At 44.6% G+C, this 6,186-nt stretch overlaps 1 pseudogene; it reads left to right on the top strand.

Moving 5' to 3' along the window:
- On the top strand, nt 1–731 carry LOC121146626 (annotated as a pseudogene).
- The last annotated feature ends 5,455 nt before the right edge of the window (nt 732–6,186 follow it).

Genomic DNA, 6,186 nt, shown 5'->3' on the forward strand with positions numbered 1-6,186 from the left:
ATGCAGCAGGCACCAGAGCAGGGCTGTGAGTCCTCGCAGGGGCTGCAGCGCTCTCCCTCCCGCCCCGGTTGGCTTCCCGGACAGCGCTGGAAGGAGGTGGGGGGACCCGCCCCGGCCAGCCGCAGTCACCTCCCTGCCCACCTCATCCGCTTGGTGTACAAGGAGGTGAAGATGCTGACCGCTGACCCGCCTGATGGCATCAAGGTGCTCCCCAACCCGGAGGACCACACTGACCTGCAGGTCACCATGGGGGGCCCTGAGGGAACCCTGCACACACGCAGGAGGCTTGTTCCCGCATGGAATTCTTGCTGTGAAGGACTTCCCCGCCTGCTCCCGCAAAGGGCTACTTCCTGACCAAGATCTTCCACCCTAACGTGGGCGCCAATGGCGAGAGCTGTGTTAATGTGCTCAAGAGGGACTGGACGGTGGAGCTGGGCATCCGACACGTGCTGCTGAGCATCAAGTGCCTGCTGATCCACCCCAACCCTGAGTCTGCACTCAATGAGGAGGCCAGCCACCTGCTCTTGGAGAACTGCTAGGAGTGTGCCACCCACGCGCTCCTGCTCGCTGATCCATGGCGGCGCGAGGCCGAGGGTGGCAGGGCCCTGGTGAGTGAGTGGGGCTGCAGCTGCCTCCTCCGACCCTGGGCCGGGGAGGGGCTGAAGGCCCCAAGGCCGAGAAGCATCAGATGAGCATGATAAGAAGCTGGTGGCCAAGAAGACAGACTAGAAGCAGCCCTGCAGAGGCTGTAGCTGCTCTCCTCCCCCATTCCCTCCCTCCAACTGTCTCTGTTATTTAAATTATGGCTGGGTGGGGGAGGGCGTGGGGGGCACTGGGACCTGCACTTGTTTTTCTAAATAAAGTTGGAAAAGCAACAAAGAAACAAACAAACAAAAAACAAGAGCCCAATTGGGAAGATATAATCAGAGAGAGAATTAAGATATACTTAATTCTTCATCATGCAAAGAATTTTATGTTTGATATATGAGATACTTTTACCTGCATTACTCCTTCCATTTATAGGTGAATGTGTAAGCTGGGGAATGTAATCTATATTAGCAACCATCTTCTCCAATTATTAGTAATCCAGATCGTTCAGTTAGATGGCAGAGGAAATTCTTTGCATCATCAGAGTGCTGCAGGGTTTGTCTCAAGGGATAAAACACCCTCCACGCTCTTGTTCTAGAAAGTATTCACATATCTTTGCTCTATGTATTAGATGTTAAGAAATTTTCTATTAAGCGAAAAATAAGCAATTTTCATTGCATATCTTTCATTTTCTTTTTAAATAAAGATTTATTTATTTTTATTGAAAAGTCAAATATATATAGAGAAGGAAAGACAGAGAGGAAGATCTTCCATCTGATGATTCACTCCCCAAGCGACCACAAGGGCCGGTGCTACACAGATCCAAAGCCAGGAGCCAGGAGTTTCCTCCAGGTCTCCCACGCGGGTGCAGGGTCCTAGGGCTTTGGGCGGTCCTCAACTGCTTTCCCAGGCCACAAGCAGGGAACTGCATGGGAAGTGGAGCTGCCGGGATTAGAACCAGTGCCCATATGGGATTCCAGAGCATTCAGGGCAAGGACTTTAGCTGCTAGGCTACACGCTGGGCCCTTATCTTTGATTTTCATTGCTTATCTTTCCCTTGCATTGAATTCACATAATACCGTTTTAATGAATATATCCTTTTTTATTTACAAAAACCTATTGAAACTTTAGCATGTGACAGTGCTGTGAAATCCTAAAGGTATAATGACCACTGAGGTCTGTTTTCTGATTTCAATTTCCCTCAGGAGGGAGAAAATGATTTAATGAGAAAGAAGATTGAAGAAAAGACCACAAGAAACATGAGAGAGGTGCATATTTTAGGGCCTAAAATCAATTCAGAATGAAAATGGAGACTCGGGTCTGGAAGGAAATGGCATGACCCAAGCAGGTTTATTGTGTGAGTGATGGGATTTGAGTCATGACTCCACAAAGAGGGAACTATGAAGGAGATATTTTCAAACTGGCTTCATGTACACTTTTCTCTTGATGTGATCATGTTAGTAATACTATCTATTTCACAAAGCATGGTAGCACTAATGCATGCACTATGGGCTAGTTTAATGGGACAGAGGATGTGGCAATGATGGGTAGGCATTGAACTCTCCTGGGTTCTAGCTCCCTGTTGGTGTGTATCCTGGGAGACAACAGGTGAGTACTCAACTAGTTGGGGCCATGATACCCAGCTGAAAAGCCTGGATTATTTCCAGCTGAGGCATTTGTGGAGAAAACCAGCAGATGGGATCATATTTCCCTCTCTCTTTCATTCTCTTGCCATCTCTCCTTCTTAACTACATAACAAGTAAATAATAAATAAGTAAATAAATAAGTAAATAAGCAAGTGAAGATGAGCCAGTGTGTCCAGATGACTTTTAATTTAAAGCATGATCTCAAACTCAACTTGTATCTGTATGCCTCCTCCATCTCTGTCCGTCAAATGGAAGGACAACCTATTTTACAGGTTTTTTTTTTAAGATTTATTTTATATTGGGACCCGGCGTGATAGCTCAGCGGCAACAGCTTCTCAACGCACACCACTGAGAACTTGCTGTCTCCGAACCACATGACCCAGCGGGTCCCCTCAGCTGCTGGACTCCAGCCCGTCCTCCACCAGGACACTATGCGGCCTGGCCACCAGGAGAAGCCCCGCAGTTTCCCCCACACCAGCTCCCCAATGCCAAAGCCCCGGCCGTCCTCGTACTCCGGCTCGTCATGGGCAGATTTGGTAGCATTCTTGTCCCTGGCATTGGCGCCCACAGGCTCAGGTGTGGTGGCCACAGTGGGGGACGCAGGGTCGGTGGGCTGCTGTACAGCAGGAGGGCTGGCCTCCTCCACCTTCTGAGCATCCCGGAGCCCTGGTGTTCCTCGACGGCATTTATTACTGCAATGGCCTTGGCTTCCTTCTCAGCCCATAAGGCCCGGTGCAACCCCTCTGCGGTCGGGCTCAGGTGTGAGCCCCGGCCGGCCCTGAAGCTCTCTGAGCAGCTGCCCGTGTTGGGGGAGGGAAAGCGGGCGCTGGGGCTGGGGGCAGAGAGGGCCACATGGAGGGAGAGGGCTATTTTACATTTCTGATGAGCTTTTCAGGATCTAACGCCACTGTAAATCAGGGAACAGCTGGAATCCTCAGGCAGTTTATTTATGTTACACTGGATTTTCAAAATCTCCATGACAGTCCATTAAATGTGTGGCATGCAGGATGGGCATTGTCACTTGGCAGCAACTTTGAAGTGGTCACTTGGAAGGCTGGCATCCCATATGAGTGTGCTCAGTTCAAGGTCCTGCTACTTGCCACTTCCAATGCAGCACCTGCTACTAACATGCCTGAGAGAACACAGATTATGTTACAAAAGCTTTGAAATTATACATGTGTGTGTATTTGTGTGTGTGTGAGCCCCTCCTTCTGCAAAGCAGGTATCACAAAGCAAAAACTGTATAACACCAAGCAAATATTAGGAGGAAATAGAAATATTCCATAGAGGTTTTCAGTCCTATGGGATGATGTCTTGGAGTAATGTTTTATATTCAAAAACAGTGTTCATTTTAAAAAAATGAGCATCTAGCATATCAGAATCTTCGTGAAAACCCTACCCCAGTCAATCTCTCATATCCTTCAGCACCTCGCATGCTTCCTTATATTCCACAACTTTTTCTAAAATCAAGAATATATATTAAAAACACATCCTTCAGTAAATTTTCCTCTGGAGTGAGTACAAGTAGTTATTTGGCATCACACTTTAAATATTTTCTTTCCTTATGAGCTTTTTTCTACTGTCTAAATTTGCCTTCCTTTACCAGCTTATTTTTATTAGTAGGTTTCCCTTCTCTCACTTCCTCACTTTGGGGTTTAGTTGATTTCTTATTATATTGATTTTTCATACAAAAGAAATCCATTCCTTGTTTAGAGATACTCCAGACATTTCTGAGAAACCTGACTTGCAATGGAACACGTTGAATCTATTTCCAGCTACTCTGTTTTTTTCAAAGAATTATGATTTCCTCATTAAAGAATGGTATTGCCCAGATATCCGTCGACTGATGACTGAATAAGGAAAAGGTGGTATATATACGCTATGGAGTACTCAGCCATAAAAAATGAAGTCTTTTGCAACAAAGTGGATACAATTGGAAACTATTATTGCTATTAAAATAAACCAGTCTTAAACATACAAATGTATGTTTCTCTTGCACATGGCAGTTAAGATAGAATACAAATATCTATAGAAATAAATGGATCATTTTGGTTTTAGTCTTTATTTATACTCATGGGGATTTAGGGTTTTCTATACCTGTTTAAAGTTTGATTTGTGGTGGATAAAGCCCGTAGGTATAGAGTGGATTGAAATGATGTCTCGGCAAAAACCAACAGAGTCCAGAGGGAGGGAGCGGGATGATGGCAACAGGGGAGTAAGAAGAGTGAGGTGGTCTTGTTCAAACTACCTATGCAGTGAATGAATCCAGCCCCTTCGTGCTAATGTAATAAAAGTATGCTGTTGAAAATGCTGTCCTTAATACCATTTTAGATGGTTTCAAATGAACTCTTTAGGGAAAATGGAAACACAAAAAAGAACAACAGTGCAATCGGATAAAGCACAACCATTTAGCAGCATAAAAGTGCTTAGTGAGCTGGGTACACTGCTTTTGGTGGAGATGTGCTGTGTAACACTTGATGGACAGAAAGTGAGACAGAAATGGAACTGTGGGTCATAAATACTTTATTTTTCTTGGAAATTGGAGTAGAGACATTGGTTATTGTTTTATATGAAAGAGTTACTCAAGTGAAGTCAATTTCAGTATTTTTAATAAAATATTACATTTGTATGCTGAGGGAAAAGTCTAGGTGGTATAGACGAAAGGGTTAATAGACAATAGAAATTTGTAGAAGTTCTCAGATTAGAGTTTCCATTGTGCTTAGTGAAATAAAACAAATTAACTGTAAAATATGATTGGAGGAATCTTGGGGATTGAGGAGAGAAAAATTGACATACACATTTTAGGAGAGTAGAATACAATATTTTCTTGCCAAGAGTAAGAAGTTCAAAGATGTTCATTGAAATTGACATTCATTGAGATTGATTGCATTTTATATCACAGGAATCAAGGCAAACAGTTTTTTCTGTCTTTACCATGGTCAACAGCAATGTAATGTGTACTATATATTGAAATAATAGGGCCCAGAGGCGTGGCCTAGCGACTAAATCCTCGCCTTGATCACTCCGGGTTCCCGTATGGGCACCAGTTCTAATCCTCCCCTCTCACCGCCCCCCCCATGCAGCTCCACTTTCCATCCAGCTCCCTGCTTGTGGTCTAGGAAAGCAGTCGACAAGGCCCAAAGCCTTGACACCCTACACCTGTGTGGGAGACCCGGAAGAAGTTCCTGGATCCTGGCTTCAAATTCGCATAGATCGGCGTTATGCTCACTTGGGGAGTGAATCACGGATGGAAGATCTTCCTCTCTGTCTCTCCTCCTCTCTGTATATCGGACTTTGTAATACAAATAAATAAATCTTCAAAAGGCATATATGTAGAAGTGTTTGGGTTAGTTGGGAAGCCAGGAATTTAAAAATAAATAAATAATAATAAAACTACTACTAATAATAGACTGGGAACGGCGGTGTGGCCTAGTGGGTAAAGTCCTCAGCTTGAACGCGCAAAGATTCCATATTTGCGCCCGTTCTAATCCCGGCTGTTCCACTTCCCATTCAGCTCCCTGCTTGTGGTCTGGGAAAGCAGTTGAGGACGGCCCAAAGCCTTGGGACCCTGTACAACATGGGAGACTTGGAGGAAACTCTTGGCTCCTCACTTCGCATTGGCTCAGCTCTGGCCATTGCAACTACTTGGGGAGTAAAACAGCAGATGGAATATCATTCTGTCTCTCCTCTCTGTGTATCTGCTTTCAAATACAAAATGATTTAAAAACTCCAAAACACAAAAAAGCTCATTATTGGTAACTGAATGAAAAAACATGGAGACAGGAAATAAAAAGAATTGAAATATATATCTCAGGAAGCTATCTTCTAATTTTACTGAAATCTTTGCACACACGTTATTATACTTAAAGGAGAGAGAGAGAGGTTGAGAGACAATCTCCCATCTGCTGATTCACTCCCCAGAGCTGAGAGCTGGGCGCTCCATTCAGATCCC

The sequence above is a fragment of the Ochotona curzoniae genome, unplaced genomic scaffold (assembly GCF_017591425.1).
Source record: "Ochotona curzoniae isolate NIBS_2020 unplaced genomic scaffold, NIBS_Ocur_1.0 contig_1328, whole genome shotgun sequence".
In the NCBI taxonomy this organism is placed as follows: domain Eukaryota; kingdom Metazoa; phylum Chordata; class Mammalia; order Lagomorpha; family Ochotonidae; genus Ochotona; species Ochotona curzoniae.